The 21,424-nt window shown below is 45.0% G+C and overlaps 1 protein-coding gene and 1 pseudogene across 2 annotated transcripts in view; both read left to right on the top strand.

Annotated features, from left to right (window-relative positions):
• LOC142814400 (uncharacterized) overlaps positions 1 to 21,424 on the top strand; it is a 69,533-nt pseudogene that overhangs the window by 24,182 nt on the left and 23,927 nt on the right.
• Positions 11,690 to 21,424, top strand: part of LOC142814565 (uncharacterized) — a 416,641-nt gene continuing 406,906 nt past the window's right edge. For both annotated transcript variants that reach the window (XM_075893452.1, XM_075893453.1), the window contains exons 1-2: positions 11,690 to 11,927; positions 13,399 to 13,662. The gene's annotated coding sequence lies outside the window, so the exon portion shown is untranslated. The remainder of the gene's footprint in view (positions 11,928 to 13,398; positions 13,663 to 21,424) is intronic.

Here is a 21,424-nt window from a genome sequence, read left to right as displayed (position 1 = left end):
TACCGTTCATTTATGAAATTTCTTTTGAGAAATATTGAGCTTGCTTTGTTATTTATATCAAAAATGATTTCTCGTAATAGCACTTGTCGTTTACTCGCACAGTGGCGCTTCAGTCACAACTCACGTTGACCTCTTTCTATAGTTGTCGCTGACAGCTTCTTTGAGTAGCTTTTCGTCCAAACCCTCTCGGCTAGTGTGAATGTTTGAACTTCCCACGAATGTTAACACCCACCGTCACGCTCATTGACTGCCAAGAAGCATTGGTTAAGGACACCGCACATGTACTTTCAATCTCGCGTTGTACACGGCTGGCCCTATTCGCATGCTTTTTGGCACACAAATCCAATCGTTCCAGCAGGCGTACACTTCGCTTAGGTAATAACTCAAACATCCAATCCTTCATGTCCGTTTCTTCGTAAAGCGCTATACGCGAAAAAGCAACAGTTGAAAGACAGCGACCAATTTCGTGCCGCGGCTGGAGACAGCTGTCGCTGCCGCTTGAGCCTCGGGCCGAATCCTTCTTCCTTAATATATTGGCGTCCTTGATTTGTTTGTACTTCAAGCAAGGAACTGTCGGCATCAATATTGCGGCTTTTTTTCTCCTTCACGTGGCTGCTATCAAAGCTCCGATATTGCCGCAAACCGCAGAAAATGCTAGCCCACCCACCAGAGCAACGACACGATTTTTCGTTTGTTTCATTCACATAACAGGAACGCAGTCGAGTGTTCCCTTCAAGACGTAGGCGCTTTTCGATGTTGTAGTCAAAATAAAGCTGAACTGTAGTGTTTTCTTCGATGGCTTCAAGTTCCCAGAATAAAAGTACAAAAGCTCCGTTTCAGCAGCAGCGTTGGCGACGTCGCAGAATGGATATAGAATGTTTTTTTTCGGAGCCGCATCCAATCGGTAATGCTCAACTTCTTTCATTCTTTTGCGGCCACCTTGAGAGCGTTCCAGAAGCGATAAAAAAGCATTCTTTATCGCTCGGCTGCTTCTGTTTGCGCCCCAATCTGTCGCGTCATGACCCAGCAGGAGCGCTGGGCTGTGAGCGGCGAGATATTTTTGTCTGTTTTGCCTCCACCTGTTCTGGTGGCGTCATACTTTTTGATAGCATTAAGGAGCTCGGTTGACAGAAACTCTGGTGTCAGCGTCTTTGTATATGTGTGTGCGTGATCAATAGCCGTTTTTTGTCAGCGAGAACCTTAGATAAGTGTAAATAAAAAGGTTAGTTTCGTGGCGTGGGCGAAGCAATGAATGTGATAGCAACATATTGTATAATCGCACGAAAAACAGAAAACATCTCGAAACCTCTAACGTGCCGCTCAATCACAACGAACGCACAAAAAAGCACAGACAGGATAAACGCTGCGCTGGGAAATATCACAGCTCGAAAGTCACAGCGTGCTGCTCAAACACAAAGAAGGATGCTCGAACAGAACACACAGGTACACACAGGAGGAGCACGAACTAACAACTGTGTAGGTTCTTACTTCTTTATGTTCGAGCAGCTGCATGTGTTGACTAAGCACGCCGACTAAGCACCCCAAAGAGCTCGCTGTTAGCATGGTGGATGACGTATGGCACGTGGTACAGCTGTCTAATGCTGCGCGCGGTGGCGTGAAGAGTCACAGGTTCGAATCTTTGGCCACGCTGTTCACAAGTTTCTTTTTCTAATTTATTTTTCAGTGAGGTTTTTTCTATTTATGCTTACATATAGTTAGCATGGTAGTGACAGTGAAGGCAAATATACGCCGATAGCTCCGCTACGGTGGTTTAGTGGCTAAGGTACTCGGCTGCTGACCCGCAGGTCGCGGGATCGAATCCCGGCTGCGGCGGCTGCATTTCCGATGGAGGCGGAATTGTTGTAGGCCCGTGTGCTCAGATTTGAGCGCACGTTAAAGAACCACAGGTGGTCGAAATTTCCGGAGCCCTCCACTACGGCGTCTCTCATAATCATATGGCAGTTTTAGGACGTTAAACCCCACATATCAATCAATAAATCATCACATATACGCCGATAGTGTCGATAAACGCTAATGGCTATCGAGATGCAAAAAAAGAGAACGCTAAGCTTGGACTGGCCGCGCAAAGCTTCAAACAAACAAAAAAAACTGGGAGATTCTGAAGACAAATCTGGTTTCCTATAGATTGTTTTTAGGACTTAGCTAAGCTACGCGGGTTCCCGGCTGCCTTTAGATTGTCACTAGGCTTTAGTTAGATGACACTGGGTTGTTTCTACGCTGATTCACAGCACAGAGAGGGTCGACCTAAAGCACAAAGAGCCACAAGCACGTCACGGTTGTCCCAAGTAGAGTGACAGATACTCGCCTTGAAATCAAGCTTTTACGCCTCTCGTAGATCTACGGGCACATCGTTGTTAGCGTAGCCCCTTTCCCATCTGCCATTGCCTTTCCCATGTACTAGTGGTACGTGCTCGGATTCTTCGGTTCACCGCCGTCGCTTCGCAGCCATATATTTGGCTAACGGCTACCTTCGTCATTTTTAGTGGGCCACTGGTAAGAAGTGGAATCTACCCGATTTCTGTGGCACATGCCCATTGAGATGACAGCTTTCTGGTCGGCTGCACAGTCATAGAAAACATACTATGTAAAGAGTGGCCACTTGTGTGTTTAGAAAAAAATGTTTAACAATTTCGAGTACTTCGTACTCAACTATGGGAGAGCAATGAGCCGTCCCGACTGGTTACCTATGCGTAGAGAGAAAGGGAACCAAATGCTCGACCGGGGGGGTTAGAAAAAAGGGGTAACAATTTAGAGCACAGGGTACTCTACTATGGGAGAGCTTAAAGCCGTCCCAGACGCAGAACTTTCAGACAGTGTGCCTGTCTCGACCGATTAGTGACCACTTGCCAGCAAGAAAGGGTTGCTCCACCTGCTAGGTGGTGTACGCAGCCTTGCTTTTACTCTTTTGTTAAGAGATGTAATAGCCTCCTCAAGAAGACAATAAATACCCAAGTTTGGCATCAATTTTTTGCGAAGAGGAAATTTTATTAACTTGTGCAATTTCCCACATCTGCTCTACATCGTGTGCTACTGAGAACATTTAATGCCTTGCAACAGAGAACAGTAACGCATGACAAGAAGGTGTTGTCTTTCTGCATTGGTTTTGCACAAAGAGGCACATTCGTGTGGTTTAGATGTACTGTGCATGTATTCCCTCTGTGGACGCATAAGTGTACAGCGTAGCGGTACAGACGCTCGCTTTCGGAGCATAAGGGCACGGGTTCAAATCCGAGCGTCGGAAAGAAAAACATCTTGTTAATGTATTCGTGCAGGAGACATTATCGGGTCTGGCCAACCACTCGTGGCGCTGAAAGCAGCGCCCTGGCTCGGCCGCAGGGCCCTACGGGAGTGTCCGCTCTTTATGTAAGTATGTTTCTCTATGGCACAGTGGCATATACCCGTTAAGGTGTTGATAGTCTTGTGGGATCGACTCACAAGGAACAAATTTCCAAGCAGCCTCGCTGTTAAATATTCGGTACGGCTGAGAATCAGACCCAGACCTTCAGCGTGACAAGCAAGTGCTCTGCCATGGGGCCACGCCAGTGCATAAAACAGCTTCGTAACAAAACACAAAACGCTATCGAAACGTCATGTAGTGAGAGGGTTCCCCTTAACGCATGTAGTACAGCGCAGCGAAATTGTACAATCACGCCAGGTGTTTAAAGATAAGCATTTCGCGACGAGTAAGTGGTCGTGGCGAGTAACTCATGGCGACGAGTAAGTGGTCGCGACGAGTAAGTGGACTAATCGAGGAGGTGTGCTTGGCCCCTTTCAAATGGTTAGTGGGTACTTAGCCAATTTGCAAAAGAAAGCATCATGACGTGGTGGGTAGTTTGCAGCTCTGCTTGCAGCGGACATTCAGGATAATTTGAAATGGCCGGTGTTGCGCGGACAAACGTGCCTTGCCTTGTGGCCCGGTTGAAGGCCTTACGCACAAGGCTCGATTACGTCACAGCATTCCAGTTTTAAATGAGATGCTCTAGCTTCTTCCAAATTTTATGGGCGAAGCTCCTTATTGCGGCACTTGCTTGTCCCTCGTAGCCGTAGTAGTAGTGTGTAACAAGTGTAACATTTTGACCTCCAAGGTGATGCCGGTGAGAGATTTCTTCTGTGCGTTGTTGAACAATAAAAAATAGTGCTCAATGTACATGCCAATGGCTGCTAAGGGAGAATGATAGACTGAAAATTCGGCTTTTAGTTAACGCGCACGCTGCGAATTTTTTATTGTTCAACAACGCACAAAAGACAAGAAAGGGTTGCTACGTTATACTCGCTGGGCGCAACCTCCTAGGTTTTAGAAAGGTTTAGCGAGCGTTGGGCCGCAGTGCCATGAAAAAAATGGCAGCATATCCACGGAGTGAATGATGGAGAGTGGGGCGAAGAATTCGTCCGTCCATTCGTTCTTGCTTCCGTCCGTCCATGCGTCCGTCAGTGTGACCGTCCATGCGTCCATCAGACCGTCCGTGCGTGCGTCTGTTCGTGCGTCCGTCCCTGCGTTCGTCCATGCAGCCGCTCCTGCGTCCGTTCATGCATCCATCCATGCATCTGTCTATGCGTCCATTCGTCCATCTATTCAACACTCCAAGTACCACCATCTCGCATCTTTTCATTATATATTCCCCATATAGAAGCACCGCCATCCAGCAGACATTCCAAAGACTAAACGAGAGGTGGCACACGCACACTTTCTTACGGCTTGCGCTTCGGGTCTACTTCCCACCTTTAACCACCTCGAGTTCATGGTATATACTAGTTCACTGTATTCATGGCACTGCCGCCGAACGCTCGCTAAACCTTTCGAAAACCAAGGAGGTTACGCCCAGCGAGTTTGACGTAGCAAACTTTTTCAGTCATATAGTGCTCAATGTACATGCCAATGGCTGCTAATGGGAAATGAGAGGCGGAGAATTCGGCTTTTACTTTCTTACGGCTTGCGCTTCGTATCTACTTCCCATTTTTAACCACCTCGAGTTCAGTCATGGTATATACAAGTTCATGTATTCACTGCACTGCGGCTCAACGCTCGCTAAACCTTTCTAAAGCTAAGGAGGTTACACCCAGCGAGTATAACGTAGCAACCCTTTCTTGTAATATAGTGCTCAATGTACATGCCAATGGCTGCTAATGGTGATCGCAGCCTGTGCGTTAACTAAAAGCCGAATGCTCCTGTCTCTCATTCCCCATTAGCAGCCATTGACATGTACATTGAGCACTATTTTTTATTGTTCTACAACGCACAGAAGAAGTCTCTCACCGGCACCACCTTGGAGGTCAAAATGTTGAACTTATTACATGCTACGGGGGACGAACGGGTGCCGCTATAAGGAGCTTCGCCCCTAATACAGTGAGATAGCATATACCATGAACTCGAGGTGGTTAAAGGTGGGAAGTAGACACGAAGCGCAAGCCGTAAGAAAGTGTGCATGTGGCTACTCTCGTTCAGTCCTTGGAATGTCCGCTGGATGGCGGTGCTTCTATGTGAGGAATAAATGATGAAAAGGTGCGAGATGGTGGTACTTGGAGTGTTGAATAGGTGGACGAGCGGACACACAGGCAGATGCATGGACGGACGCACGGATGGCTGCACGGACGGATGGACGCATGGACGGACGCAGGAGCGGATGCATGGACGAAAGCAGGGACGGACGCACAGATGAACGTGCGCACGCACGAACGGACGCACGCACGAACGGATGGACGCAAGGGCGGCCACGCAGACGCATGCATGAATGGACGGAAGCACGTACGAATGGACGGACGAATGCTTCGCCCCACTATCCATCATTCACCCGTGGGCACGCTGGCAATTTTTTGTGTCTCGCCTATGTTGTGCGGATGAATGAATGCACCTATCAAAGATGTTTAACTTAACAAACGCGAGCAGTGAAATTCAAATGGCAGCAACATCAGACGATTTCACCATAACTTTAACTATAGTCATGTTTCTTCATTGTACGGTTTAGGCACAATGTATACAAACGTTTAATCTATATAAACTTTATAGCATCTCGTCGGAATCAAAACAGAGCCGCCGTGACTGACAATTGAACGGACGACTTGGAGTTAAACTGCAAATGGCCTTGGCGACCGAACTGCAGCGACACGTGTCGCTCTTAGCGGCTCAGCAGCCATTGATGTAATGCTTGTGGCACATTTATGTATCGTTAGCAGAATAGATGAACGTAGGAAGTCGATGTTAACAGGTATAATTTTCGGAGCAAAGTGAAGTTATTCCTCGGTTTGGTGAGTAACAAAGAGGATGAGATGAAATAAATTTCGTGCGTGTACACGAAGGAACGTGGACATTGTTTGATTAAAATGGGGGGCAGAGATCATTGATGTAAAGGCCTACGTAATTAAGCTTCGGGCACGAGATTTTCCCATAATTACGAAGAGTCGACGAGCACCGCTTATGAAAAAATACATTGAAGCACAGTATTAGGACCAAAAGCAAACAGTGGGCTTTCAAGAATTACGACGCAGGAATTGATGTCAAACGCATTACTGAAACTTGTCTAGCTAACTTCCCGTAGTAATGTAGGGATGCCAGTCCAAGTGGAAGTATGAAAAAACAAAAACAAGTTAGATCCTCTGCAGCTATAGAATTGGCGAATATGTTCTGGCAAACAACAAAATATCTAAGTTATAAATCAGACGAATCTTGAATGTTACACAAAAATATTGAAAAAAGAAACTTAATTATTTTATATGGTGATGCCATGAGAGCCGCTAGCTGACCGGAGTCAATATAATAATCGCAAAGGTACAATGGTTATATGTGGTTTGGTAGGTTACATTTAAATACCTTTGGGAGTTGGAGCGAATTAGACAAACTTTGACGGTAGCCAAGAATAACAGAAAGCTCAACTATTCGGTACTTATACATTCTGAAAAAACGGGATATGCAAACACAGACAAAAGAAGGCTGTCAGGACATAACAAACGTCTTGATGAGGCGTGTGTGATGTCCTGACTGCGTTCTTGGGCCCGTGCTTGTATGCCCTGTCTTTTTCAGAATTAATGGTAGTCATTTGCTTAGGGTGTGAGCTGTTGTTGCCAGCCGGATCAAGGATATTTTTTCGACAGCTCCCCAAATTCATATAAGGCTGCTTTGCTGCTAAATTACGTTCGCGTAGGCCTCCGGCGTATTTCACTAAGCCGCTCCCCAATTCTACGCAGTGGGGATGCGGTGCACCCGCCGGTCTGACCGCAAGTAAGCGGCGAGATGTGAGCCTGCGTGGAAACTTCGAAATACCATCGCGGTAATGAATCTCGAAGCTGTGTGCCTGCACTCTATCGGTTTGGGGTTGATATGTTGTTTGCTGCTTTCACACGGTGGTAACACACACGATAATTTGTTGCCACGTAAACATTTGATCTAATTTACGAGGCCAGCGGTGCCTTCATTTCTTGCTAAAATGTGTCAGGCTTTGCAACGTTAGTCCTTATCGGTTAGTTTTGTTATGCATTTGTTTATTCCTATACACGCATCGCCGAAATCGGGCGAAAGTTACCTTAAAAAAGGCCAAATTCAATTCATTCATTTAAAATTGTGTTATGAAAACTAAACATCCCCTGATCCGGATGGTATAGTAAATACTTTTTCGAACAGATATGCAGAACATATGTGCACCATTTTATTTTTTAGTTATTTTTAATACAACTTTTCATTAGCGTAACCTATTCGATGTAAGAAGGTACCACATGGAGGGAATAGAACATGCTCTAAAGAATAGAGGAAGTGTCAAAGCGGCAAAGAGAAAACTTCGGATAGGAAAAAAAACAACAACAGATGTATGCACTAAGAGACAAGGAAGGCAAAGTAACTACCAACGTGAATAGGATAGTTTACATAGCGGAGGTGTTCTACAGAGATCTGTACAATAGCCGGGACAGCCATGACCATAATAAAATAACTAGCAATAACCCAGATGAGCAGTAACCCGCCGGTAATGACAGAAAAAGCCAGCAAAGCCTTAAGGGGAATGCAACGAGGCAAAGCTGCTGGTGACGTTCAGGGAACACAAGATCTGCTGAAACAAGGAGGACAGATTGGGTTGGAAAAACTAGCCACCCTTTTTACGAAGTGTCTGCTGACGCGGAGGGTACCAGAATCTTGTAAGAATGCTAGCACCATCTTAATACATTAAAAAGGGGACGACAAGGACACCAAGAGTGAAACGCTGATCAGCTTGCTCTCTGTCGTATAAAACCTCTTTACAAAGGTGACTGCTAAATGAATAAAGACAACATTAGAATTCAATCAACAAAAGGAACAAGCAGGATTTTTAACAGGATACACAACAATCGACCACATTTATACTATCAATCAGGTAAAAGATAAATGCTCAGAATAGAGCCAACCACTGTACAAAGCTATCATAAATTACGAGAAAGCGTTTGATTCAGTAGAAATATCAGCTGTCATGCAGACACTGCTGAATCAAGGCGTCGACGAAGCATATATAAACATCCTGGAAGAAATCTATACAGAGGATCAACTGCCACCATAGAGCTCAATAAAGAAAGCGACAGAATACTAATCAAGAAGGGTGTAAAACAAGGGGATACAACCTCCCCAATGCTACTTACGGCGTGCTTACAGGAGGTTTTCAGAGACATAGAATGGGAAGCGTTAGGAATAATGGTTAATGGGATAAGAGTTAGGGATAAGAGTTAACCTCAGTAACCAGTGCTTCGTCGATGACATCACATTGCTGAGTAACTCAGGCAACGAATTGCAACTCGCGATTACTAAATTAGATAAGGAGCAGAAAGGTAGGTCTCAAAATTAATCTGCAAAAAACGAAAGTAATTTATAACAACCGTGGAAGAGAACAGCGCTTTGAGATAGGTAACAGTGCACTTGAAGTTGTAAAAGAGTACGTCTGCTTAGGACAGGTAGTAACCGCGGAGCCGACCACGAGATAGAAGTAACTAGAAGAATAAAAATGAGGTGGAGCACATTCGGCAAGCACTCTCAAATCATGACTCGTATATTGCCACTATCCCTCGAGAGGAAGGTATATAAGAGCAACATCTTGCTGGTACTTACCTACTGAGCAGAAACCTGGAGGCTTACAAAGAGGGTTGAGGTTAAATTGTAGATGACGCAGCTAGCTATGGAAAGGAAAATGATAGGTGTAGTCTTAAGAGACAAGAAAAAAGCAGAATGGATCAAGGAACAAACAGGCGTCGAAGATATCATAGTTGAAATCAAGAAGAAGATATTGGCATGGGCCGGGCAGGTAGCACGTAGGCCAGGCAACTTCTCTCTTTAAGGGTAACTGACTGGATTTCGGCAAACGGGTTAGAGGGAGACATAAAGTTAGTGGACAGATGATATCAGGAAGTGTGCAGATATAAAGGAACTGAAGCAAGCACAGGACCGGGTTGACTGGCGGAACAAGGAGAGGCCTTGGTCCTGAAGTGGACTTAGTCCGGCTATGATGATGATGATGAATACATCTTTAGCCTTCTCTAGTGACCCGAAAAAAACAGGGGTTCTAAACATCTCACAAATTATTTTCCTATGTTCCTTCTCGCAAAATGTTAGAACACAGTATCGCCGAACAGAAGAACAAAGTCACAAAACGGGGCACAAAATGAAAGTTCTCTGGCCACAAAGTATTTCAAGCATATATACAGAAGCACGAATAATTCTGCCTGCTTTCGTAAGGGAAAATTTCCTAAATATTTATATCATCAGTAGTTTCCACACAGTAGTTACAGTATGAATAACTTCACTCTTTCATGTTTTGGCTGGAAGGGCTCTTGTAATGCTGAAGAACGCGGAATCTATTTTTTGGCTCATTATCGCAACAAAGGCCCGGACAGAGAGTCTAACGCTTAAACATTTGTACTCGTTTGGGGAATATTCTTAGCTACGCCACCTCCAACTAAGCTCCTAATAAAAAGCATTACTCACAGGGAACAAGCCCCATGGAATAGCGTGTCAAGGTTCCTAGGCACTGGGATGTTAAGCAAAGCACGTCGCAACAAAAACTTCAGAACCATCTTTAGTTCGCCCAATTAGTGCGGGGCAGGCAGCGAGAAAACACACAGTACACGCGTACAAAAGGCTTCAAGTATGTGCGTCGAAGCATTGTGTGTAAGCCGTAATGATTAGAACCATCACTATAATAGCCGCGTGTGGGCCATTTGAAGCACTGCACGCGCCGACATAATTTTTGCTCGTATTTCAGTCATCTGCTTCATACCTTAATCCTCGTGTACGGAGAAATACCCTTCTGCCCTCTCGGTAGAGACTAATCGGCTCTGCGACTTAAAGTGTGTAGTGGATGCCGTGGAATGTGCGTGTGTTGCCAATTAGCAACCCTCTCTCCCATTTCTCTGCTGCCTTTGCGTTTGTCGCCAAGCACGCTGCGAAACACAATGGGAAACCTCGATTTCTTTCTACTACTTTGTATCATTTGCGTTTTTTAGCGTGGTGAAATCAATGTCACATTATCTGATAATGTAAGCCTGAAATGCAAGTCCTGAGATAAACAAAATTGCGTATCTTGGAGTGAAAGCGCAGAGCTGAAGAGACGGTGGAGCTGATGTGCACACAGGTAGTCCTGGTTGTTCTTTCAGTAAGTTTTGCATGTTTTCTCTTTTTTACTTTCCCTGTTTTTTTTCTTAAGTTTTTGTTTCTTTTTGGTATTTTTCTTTGCTTATTTATATTTTTTGCTCTTTTATTTCAATTTATTTCTCGACTTTCTGGATTACTTAATTTCATTTCTTTGTCGCCCTCTGTAATTCTCGCTTCTATTTCGTTCTATCACTGTCTATTTCTTTCCCCCTCTTTCCTCGATTCTCCCTCCTTCTCTCCTTGATTTTTTTGTCTTTCTTTCACTTTGTTTCTCTTGTATCTTTCCTTACATGTTACACTTTACTCTCAACCCTCCTCCTCATCCTCGCTTCCCTTTTTCATCTTCTTGCTATACTATACTACGCCATGCTATGGTGTGACCTGCTAGCATGTCTGAGCAGCAGAGTGGTTAAAAAGCTGACTTTCGGATCAAAGTCCTTGCGGCGGCTGACACAGCTTCACTATCTAACCAGTCGTTTGACCATTTTTTTTCTTGCAGTCCTAACTGGCCACGAATATGACTCTCTATGAAGAGACGCATTAACTCTTTTAGGAAATGATTATACTCCCGTTGCACAGCCTTGCGAGCCGAAGGGGAGTTAACGTGACTCTATAATGAGAGTTCTTGTGCGGAAACGCAGGACTCCATATGAAGTGTGACACTTCTTTTGTTTCCTTAAGGGTACGTCAAAGGCATGAAAAAAACTTTTCTTTCTTCTCACGCCATACAAAAGGCACGATTTATCAGCAGAGCCTATCGGCCGAGACCTACGAAATTGACCATACTAGGTTAATTCATTCCCTTTGTGGTCATCTCAAGTAGTGGCAGGACAGATTCGCTGATTAACAGCATCGCACGGTTGCGCCAACGTTCTTCAGACTGGAGCATCCTATAAGAGAGGATGAGGCGCTAGGTGGTGTTGGAGCGCCCGAACGCCAGTGGACAGCACTGAGTCGATGAAACTGCCGGCATCTACACATGGGAGCGGAGGCGCTGGTATCGAGCTACCCCCGCTTTTCCGCAGCCGCCAGACGGCGCCAGAGGACATCAAAACTACCGCGCCACCTGATCGTGCGTCGGAGCGCGGATTCGCTCTCCCACCGGAGCACGTGAAACGACTGCGCCGGAAAGGCGTCCGTGTCTGAGAGGAGGTCGGTCGTTGGGGTGGTTAGCGCCTCGAGGTAACTGTCGGCTTGGATATAGAGCCAGCGTCGTCACCGCGAAGCGAGAAGTCCTGATCACCGAGGTGCCAGCTCCGAGTGATTGGTGCGTCGTGCCAGATCGACAAACAAGGGGCAGTGCTTGGACCACGTGAGTGGACCAGCCGATTCATAGTTGTATGTCTTCTCTGAATCAACGATGCAACTTTAGTGTAAAAACGAGAGGACAGTTATAGCTTAGCCGCTTGTATTCGACGGCATCACGGGACGGCTTTAAGCTCTCCCATAGTAGAGTACCTAGTACTCTAAATAATTGCCCACTTTTTCTAAACACATATAGTTTATCAAAACGTGCGCACTACACGGGGACAAAACGGAAGAAGTAGGGACTAGCGCAGCACAACTGAACGCCAATCATCGTTTAATCTTCATTTTTTTTATTCTTCGCTTTGCCGCCGTTTTGTGCTTGCAACTTCATCGAGAATGAAATCAATTAAGCTAGTTCACCTATCCATGTTAGTACATCTTCCTAGAAGTGTGTTGTGTATAGAAGAGAGTGTCGCGTAAAACATGAATGCCCGTTTCAATAGTAGATTTCTAGACTCAGGCATAGGTGCGCGCGAAAGAGCGTAGGAACACCTTTTTTTAAAACCTTGAACGTGCTTGGCCAGTTTGCCATTTGCCTTTATTCATTCAGACTGATCCCGCAATGGTTTAAGGTGTAGAAAAGAGAAGCATGCATGGTCATTGGGATTTTCGTGCCCTCCTCGTAATGTGTGCACTCTCCAACTTATTTTGGGCGAGTAACTGTACCATTGTATTTTAGCCATTAAAATGCAGGGTTATATTTATGCAGGTTTATTTTTAGAAATATTGGCCGCTAAGAACTGTTCAGTGGGAATTCCAAGAACTGTTTAGCTCCCGTGTTTACACCTAGAATGTAGGGGACTGATTGGAGGCTATTGTGAGAGGCATGTTCGTGCTTAATTTTTCTTTTTTCATTCATTTAAAAGCCCATTTCTTTTGCGAACTCAACAAATATAAGGGGGGCGAGGGAGATGCGGCATGTAAAGCAGAAAGTAGAAACACCAGCAAGCCACTCAACAGCGGCTTGCGGGTGTTTTCTTTCTCAGTAATAGTAAATTCCAACCAACCCTGTTGTTGGGCACAATATTGGTGAAGACTGAGGGACAATGAGATAAATGACATTCTTTGTAAATTTTAGACGGGCATCTAAGGGCAGTAAAGAAATCCTATAATTAAGACACATAAGTTCAACTCTTGTCCAATATTTGCTGATGGTAATTTATTTGATGAAGCTTTTCAGTAAGCAGGGGGGCAGCCCGTCCTCCGTAATTTTCCAGGGAAAGTTACCGTGTTTGAAAAAAATAGTTTAATATTTTGTCGCTGCACATAAATTATAGCGAATGCGTTAACTATTCTCGAGTACTTTTCTTTTTATCTGGTTTGTCTCTCATGTTTTAACACCCAAGTTTCAAAAAAAGCACCGACGTATGCCTCTCAATTGTAAATTACCCCACCAGAATACTCTTAGGTGCTTAAATAAGTAAATGAATAAATAAACAAATAAATGAAAACGCCACCACTTATTTCCTTTGCAGTTCACAGAACACCCGAAGAGTGGCACAACCGGGTGTTTCGGACAGCGCCTTCGATAGTGCCAGATTGGAGCCAGGCAAGAGAAGGCGAGTGTGTGGGTGCCAGGTCTTCGAGGTGTAGTACAGCGCCTACATGTATGCAGAAGACAGCGAAAGTTTCAGTTGGTGTGACCGTTAATTGCCGCTCTTTTCGAAGTCTGCTCGCCGCCGGCGCATAGTTTCGCCCTCAACGCCGAGCCAGCTGCATACGCCTGCGCTTTGCTCCAGGTGAGACATTGGCCGCTCTGAGTGACATTGCCTGAAGATAACACCTCTAATGTAATGTTTCAACGTTTAGTTTGCATGATTAGCAACAACTTCAAGGTTTGGACGAGTCAGTTCGTTATGCGAATAGCTTGAAGCAGCGCGAAAAAGTAAGCAAAATGAAGGAACACACGCAGCAGTACTAGCGCTCAACTGGCAACTGAATATTTATTGAAAGTTCACCATTTATGGCCCCGCCACAGTGGTCTAGTGGCTAAGGTACTCGGATGCCGACCCGCAGGTCGCGGGATCAAACTCCGGCTGTGGCGGCTGCACTTCCGATGGTGGCGGAAATGTTGTAGGCCCGTGTGCTCAGATTTGGGTGCAAGTTAAAGAACCACAGGTGGTCGACATTTCCGGAGCCCTCCATTATGGCGTCTCCCATAATCATATGGTGTTTTCGGGACGTTAAACCCCACAAATCAATCACCACTTATGTCCACGTCACCAGAGATGACAAGGTCTTTTTGTGAAAAGGTGTTCCTGGTGGCATACATATGAGTGGTGAATGAGTGCTTCGAGTTATTCGCAATTTGTAAGACGACGTGTACGCCTAGAATCTCTCATATAGCGTATTGCCGAAGGAGTGCGATTACATTTATATTGACACGTTCACGCTCTTCACACATTCGGGAGACTCATGTGGCCATCGACTTCCACGTACTCGCATCTAAGCCCGAGCAAACACAAAACATGGCGTCGTACGTGTTGATGCGATGCTATCGCATGCGTACGATGCCTGAACAAAAAAAAAGGAAAGAAAAAAATTCTACTACGTTAAACGGACTCTTAAAAACTTTTGAAAACTGGAAAAGGAGTGTGTCGGTCAATCCTGGTGTTTCCTGTATATTGAGCCAAATTCGTTACGTCAGCAGTCTGTTCACGTGATGAAACGCTAAAATAAGCTATCGATCGGTTCCCATACGAGATATTGTTACGAATAAGACACGACGCCGTATCGACGAGGCTGTGGAAGAGATTTACTTACAACCAGCAGTAATGGCGTGACCGGTTCACCAGCGAACGAGCGGAGAGCACCTTTCTTCCTCTTCGTCAGGCACACACGCGCATCGTCCCACAAAATATCAACATGCATGTAGCAATATGGCCGTTATCAAGTGTGTGCTTTGCTGTGAATTCGAACGCCCGTTCCGCCTTCTGGCGACATATTATCGTGCGTGATCAATTGATCTCATTTCATTTTGTGCGTTTTCGACTGTGCAAGTGGAGATGACAGGGTGTAGCGGAATAGCGTGAAAATGCTGACGGGCTCATCGTTTCAGTGCTGACTTGAAACCCTCGTTTGCTATGAAAGATTTAAGTGGCGAAGAGGCCATAGCGTTTGTAGGAAGGGTGTGTAGGCGAGAGAGAAACCACTCTTTCGTCATTACACTCAGGATTGGTATAGAAGTTGTTTAAAGGAAAAGAAAATGTCATGGCATAGCGTTCCACGTGGTACGGCTGACACCAAATGTTCGTGATTAAACCACGTCTCGAAATCCCAGATTATAATAACAATACCTATATAGGACCACTTTTTGGAAGTATAGTTTCCGTATATGAATTCTTCTGAATGCGCCAAGCGTGTTGGCGATCCGCGTGGAGCCTCATTAATCGCCGCAGTGGCGCTACAGCGAAATATATCTCGAAAGACGTTTCTTTGTTGGGATCATACAAACGAATCGAGCTGTCGAAACGGGTTTTTCACAACGCAAAGCACAGACATCTCACAGTCACTAAGCTCCTGAACTCGTTCTCAAACTCAATGCTCTGGTTTTTGTGAAAGTGAAAATTACCAATAAAATGGAGGCCGCTGCCCGAAAATATGCAATCGGATAGCACCCTCTGGAACAAAACTAGGGCGCAGGGATGTCAATTTTGAGAGCAACAGATGGAAAAGTATTTTGTATCGGTGTTTCCCATTTCTTTTTAAAATTTCCATTTGAACTCTGTAATTGGCATTTGCACACGTTTCTTGTCAGGTGAAGGAAGGCACAGATGACGGCTTTTCGGCACAAAGCTCCCACCACAAACGTCATGCAGCAGGTAGTAACTGCCGAGTTAGGAACTTTGCTCTCATGAAATTTACTACTTACAATCACCTATTTAAGGAAAGTTGTAGTACAAAGTCGTTAGTATATTAACTACAATGACAGCCTTTACCTTGTTTGTACGGCTGCTGACACGAGTGAACTCCAATAAGCCAACAGTGGGTTTAAACCTTTTTACCGCAAATGCGCAGTAGTCATTTTCATCTCAAGTGGAATTTATTCCAAAATCACAAAGTCAAATTAAAAAGTTGAATGGTTCGATTGGGTGGTTCGAGGTTTAAATTCCCAAAGCGAGGCCCGTGAGGTGGTGGCAAGGTCTTGACATCCTCCTGCGGGAGATCTAAGGCCCGGTGGAGGAAAGCTCTGCCGGACAGCCAATAAAGCTTTTACCAACCAAAGTTCAGGCTGTGACAAATTGCCTTAGTGGGAACGCCATTGTCGTATAGTGGTGAGTAATAATTGTTTACTTGTTCACATCGTTACCCAAGCAAATACACACCATAACGAGATTTTCAGAAAAAAGTTCATATGCACATACAGGCATGAAAGAACTATAACTGATAACATCAAGAGAGAGAGAGAGTACCAAGGCTATCACACGACTCACAGTTTACCAGCAGTGCTAAGGCTATATACAGCTCTGCTTTTGAGATGCACCCGATGTTCCACCGAATCACCATGGAGGTAGGCACATCATTCATGTTTTGAAACCAGATTCTTACGTCTTGTTAATTACAAATCGGTGTACCATAAATGATAGCAAAACTGTAACCCTGCGTAATAATGAAAATTATATCGACCAAGCAAACACCACTAAAACAAGACGGAAACGAGAGGATGCCTGCAAGTGTACTGATTGTTTTAGGGGCGAAGCTCCTAAATCGATCCCTTGTATATATCTCGTGGTACGTGACCACCCAGTTCCATCATAAGAATGGAAGCTTGAGCGAGTTGGTATGGGTTCATCTTGGCTGAACAGCACACACGGGACGAGGACGGAGGACAAGAACACAGACAATCACCCGTGCTCTTTTCCTCTGTCCTCGTCCCATGTGCGCTGCTGTAGTTCTATCATGCGCGCTCTAGTGTGATAGGAGAGGGTGACGGACAGACGGATGGACATACACATAGACAGACGGACGGATAGGCAGACGGGCAGACAGACGAACGTACGCACGGTTGGACGGACGGATTGATGGATGGACGCTTCGCGCCACTTATCATTATTCACTCCGTGAATATGCTGTGAATTTTTCTCCTGCAAATTTCCACGCGTGTTAAGTGTTTTTTTTTCCAGATGTTTTTGGGTTTCATCCGCAAATACTGCTAGCAGCGCTCGACGCAGAGTGTGCCGCACTTTTTAGAAGCTCCGCGATTGTTTGAGCTCACGTGAAGAATACGGGCTGGACGTGAACAGCCAAGTTTAGTCCAGAACTTTTGAGAGCATCAAAAATAGCACTCGAATGTTCTCATGCCGCATGAATAAACGCCCATGCTCCTCACCGCAGATGAGACTACTCGACGGCCGAGGACAGTTCACGCCGACATCAGTTTGCAGTGTGAATTGTCTGCACTTTCTATTTTCCTTATACGGGCGCAAGTTCGCCCAAATAAAATGTTTAGTTTTGAACACGCCGACTGTTACCGTCAAGACTACATCTCAATGTATTGACGTGGAAACGCAGTAAAATAACATGATAATATATGGTAGCGTAGACAAAGGACATGGACAAGAGAAGGCACATTCAAGACAACTTCTCTTGTCCATGTCCTTTGCCTGCGCTACCATATATTATCATGCTACCATACCAACAAGCCCAAATTGCCGCCCTCATAGGCAGTAAAATACGTCTGTTAGAGGGCGCAATGTTTGTGTCATCTCGTCATTGCTGTTTAGTCGTTCAATATTAGCATGCGCAAGCAAGCCCAATTCAAAACACTAAAAAACAAACAAACAAAAGATGACATTTTTCATAAGGCTTTTAAAATTACAGGATAAAATACTAAGAGCAAATTATTACTATCCCGTTACGCACGAAAGCAGCATTCATGAGTCACCTTCATGGAATGAGGTTTATTGGCTACGTTTTCTACGTCTCATTTACTTATACAGTAGTTAAACCTTAGCTACGTGTATTAAATGCTGCAGTCACCAAATTTTTTCTTGCAAAACGCTATGTGCCAACTGTCGGATTATGTTTAACAAAAATGTATGTACATACTATAGCGCAGCGAGTGCCGGATCACGTAAAACGATTTGCGCGAATAGCAGCAGCGGCGTTTATCTGCTAAAATACTCGACATGACGAGGCCTAGCAAAAGAAAAAAAGTATGATTAATTGACGGGGTCGAATATCCCTACAAAGCACTGCAAGATTGTAAGAGACGCCGTAGTGGAGGGCTCCGGATTTGTACACTTCACTGAAACTACGACTTTACCAACGAAACATGCGTTTCGTTGGTCGCCAGATGGGTCTTCCAAGAGGCCGCTTAAAACGATCATGAACTTTAATAGCAATATTTTTTTTTAATTTGAACGTGCTTAAAGCGCGATATGATTACAACGAACGCCGTTATGAAGAGCTGCGGACATATTGACCACCTGAGTTTCTTTAACGACCACCTAAATTTAGGTACTTGGGCCTCGAGAATTTTTGCCTCCATCGCACGTGCAGCCGCCGCGGCAGGGATTCGATCCCGTAACCAGCGGGTCAGCAGTCGAGACACATACTCACTAGACAACCATGGCCAGGCCATGGCGAGCTCTCAGAAGAAGAATGCAGTCATGTTCACGCCGCCAAAAAAAAAAAACAAAAAAAAACGGGGCTGTAGAGGCTGTAGAGGTGGCTCAAACCTACAATAAAACATTAATCTTACGCATAACTTTGACCACCCACCAAAGTAAGTCCCGTGCCCGTTAAGCCCCAGTGGTCACACACAGCCACACAGTGCAATGTTCAAAAGTCTTTATGCGATACTTTTATAAGAGACTGATATCTGTGGCCGTGGTGGCATTATTTATTTATTTCATTTGCATATACGAACACTCAAGAACGCACAGGCAAGAGGGCGAGTCAAGCTGGCAAATGCCAACTGGAGGAGCACAACGCCTGCTGCTCACGCTTTTGGGAAGAAGCAATAGACGGAGGAAAAAAGATTGGGAGAGAGAAAGAGAAAATGAGAAAGTCAAGTACACAAAAAATTCCGAAGAATTAGACAAGCATAAGTAAACAAGAAATGAAGTGTATAAACTAGTGGCCAGGTTCTCATTTGGTCCATAAAAGTAAGTAGAGCTTGATGAACTTGAGCGCGTAGAGTGTCGGAGAAACAGTAATCAACACACCGAGCACCTTCAAGCACAAAAAAATAAATGAAATAAATGCTAGTTCCTATATAGGTGAAAGCTCTACGTACCTAGGAGCAGTCATTTGCCTGTGTTTCTCTCGTGCTTACGTTTTTTTTTTCGCTCTATTCTGTTCTTTTGCTGTTCTTTTCTTGCGTTAATCTGCTATTTCCTGCTGTTTACGTGTGCTTATGAGGTATTTTATATAGTTCTCTGTTCTTTTCTTCACATAATCTAATTTTGTCCACGATTATCTCCCTCTTTTTTTTACGAGACCCTGTTGTTTTTTGGCCGTTTGCTGCGCCGGGCGTGGTGCGTCTTACTGACTGCGCTGGCGTTTTGCCTCCGCCTCTCGCTTCCGTAAATCCGTGTACGGTGGCGTTTCGCTGACACTTTGCTGATTAGGACAGAGAAATTACCCGTTCGGTGGCGCTGTTGTTTAGAGGCAAGCAAGCGACTGCGTGCCAAACGTGCAGTCTGCTCGAACAGTGACTATAAAATGTCGGACCTGCGTGGCACCAACAGGACACTCGAGATTACGACGGGGTGGTCCCGCAAAGCTGTGTTCACGCGACGGACTACATCACGATTCGACTACACGGATCGTGTACTACGTCAACATACGTCAGTCATTTCCGCGTCCCTGCTTCGGTCCGCACGGAGCGATTCGTGAAACGACGGAAACCCCAATCACTCTTGGGATCACCTGGGAGCAATGCGGAAATGTTCGCATGCAACATGAATTTTCCCCTATCGTGTGAATGCTGGTTGCGGAGAGATCCAAATCACGTCGCATGCCACGTGACCGGTGCGTCCGCAATCCCGTCCGTCGGGTAAATACAGCCTGAAGTGCTCAGCAGTTAAAATAGCGGGTCGGCGCAAATTTGGCCCACGAAGGTCCTCTGGTCACAACAGGGTTGCCAACCGTACTGTAATTACTCCACGTGTAGGGTTTTCTCGAAATTTCCTGCGATCGTAGGGTAGAAAGGTGGTGACACGTAGGGTGGTTTAAAGGTTTCGCTCGTCATTGATAAAGTGAAAAATGTCGAAGATCCGAGCGACATATCCGGATGTTACATTCCTGGAGAGAGACGAGTTGGAAACTTTAATATCATTAGCGCAAAAGACGAAAGATAATACGCCAGTCATCGTCGTGCTAGATTTCCTAGCAAACTTCGCCGTCTTTGAGCGCATCCATCCATCCACCCATCCATCCGTCCGTCCATCCATCCATCCATCCATCCATCCATCCATCCATCCATCCATCCATCCATCCATCCATCCATCCATCCATCCGTCCGTCCGTCCGTCCGTCCGTCCGTCCGTCCGTCCGTCCGTCCGTCCGTCCATCCATCCATCCATCCATCCATCCATCCATCCATCCATCCATCCATCCATCTATCTATCTATCTATCTATCTATCTATCTATCTATCTATCTATCTATCTATCTATCTATCTATCTATCTATCTATCTATCTATCTATCTATCTATCTATCTATCTATCTATCTATCTATCTATCTATCTATCTATCTATCTATCTATCTATCTATCTATCTATCTATCTATCTATCTATCTATCTATCTATCTATCTACCCACCTACCTACCTACCTACCTACCTACCTACCTACCTACCTACCTATCCACCTACGACTTTGAGGTCCCCTGGCCGTTTGGATAATGGTATCGACACTAAATTTGGTATGTCATAACATGAGTGTATGACAGCAGAATTGACTAGACATATTATGAAAATCATCACATTCATGTCATGAATGCGAATATTTCAATTCTATGGTCTTGCTTCTCTTGCGGTAGTTTCGTTCACATGATTAATGGCAAAATTGGTATGGTATGACATGACTGCATGGCGAGCCTAAGTGACAGACACTAATGTGGAAATCATGATGCGCATGTCATGCAAGTTTGAATAATGACTACACGCCACGCTCATGGTACCCTCGCAGCCGTTTCGCTAGCTTCACATATACCAAATTTGGTATTACGAGACGTAAACGGAGGATGAAGCTACTGGCGCAAACATGATAAGTATGAGATGCGTATTGCGTAAGAACATGACTGCATGCCACGTTCATGATGCGCTCGCGGCTGTTTCGCTAGCTTGACATGCACCAAATTTGGTATTACGGGACGTGAATGAATTAGCAAGGTATATGATTGGTGCAAACACGATGATCATGAGATGCGTGCTATGTAAGAACATGACCTCAAGCCACGCTAATTATTCGCTCGCTGCCGTTTCGCTAGCTTCACATATAGCAAATTCGGAATTACTGACGCGAATGGACGACGAAGGTAAATGACACGT

This window comes from Rhipicephalus microplus, chromosome 4, assembly GCF_043290135.1.
Source record: "Rhipicephalus microplus isolate Deutch F79 chromosome 4, USDA_Rmic, whole genome shotgun sequence".
Classification (NCBI taxonomy): Eukaryota; Metazoa; Arthropoda; class Arachnida; order Ixodida; family Ixodidae; genus Rhipicephalus; species Rhipicephalus microplus.
This window is presented reverse-complemented; position numbering and strand designations above follow the sequence as displayed.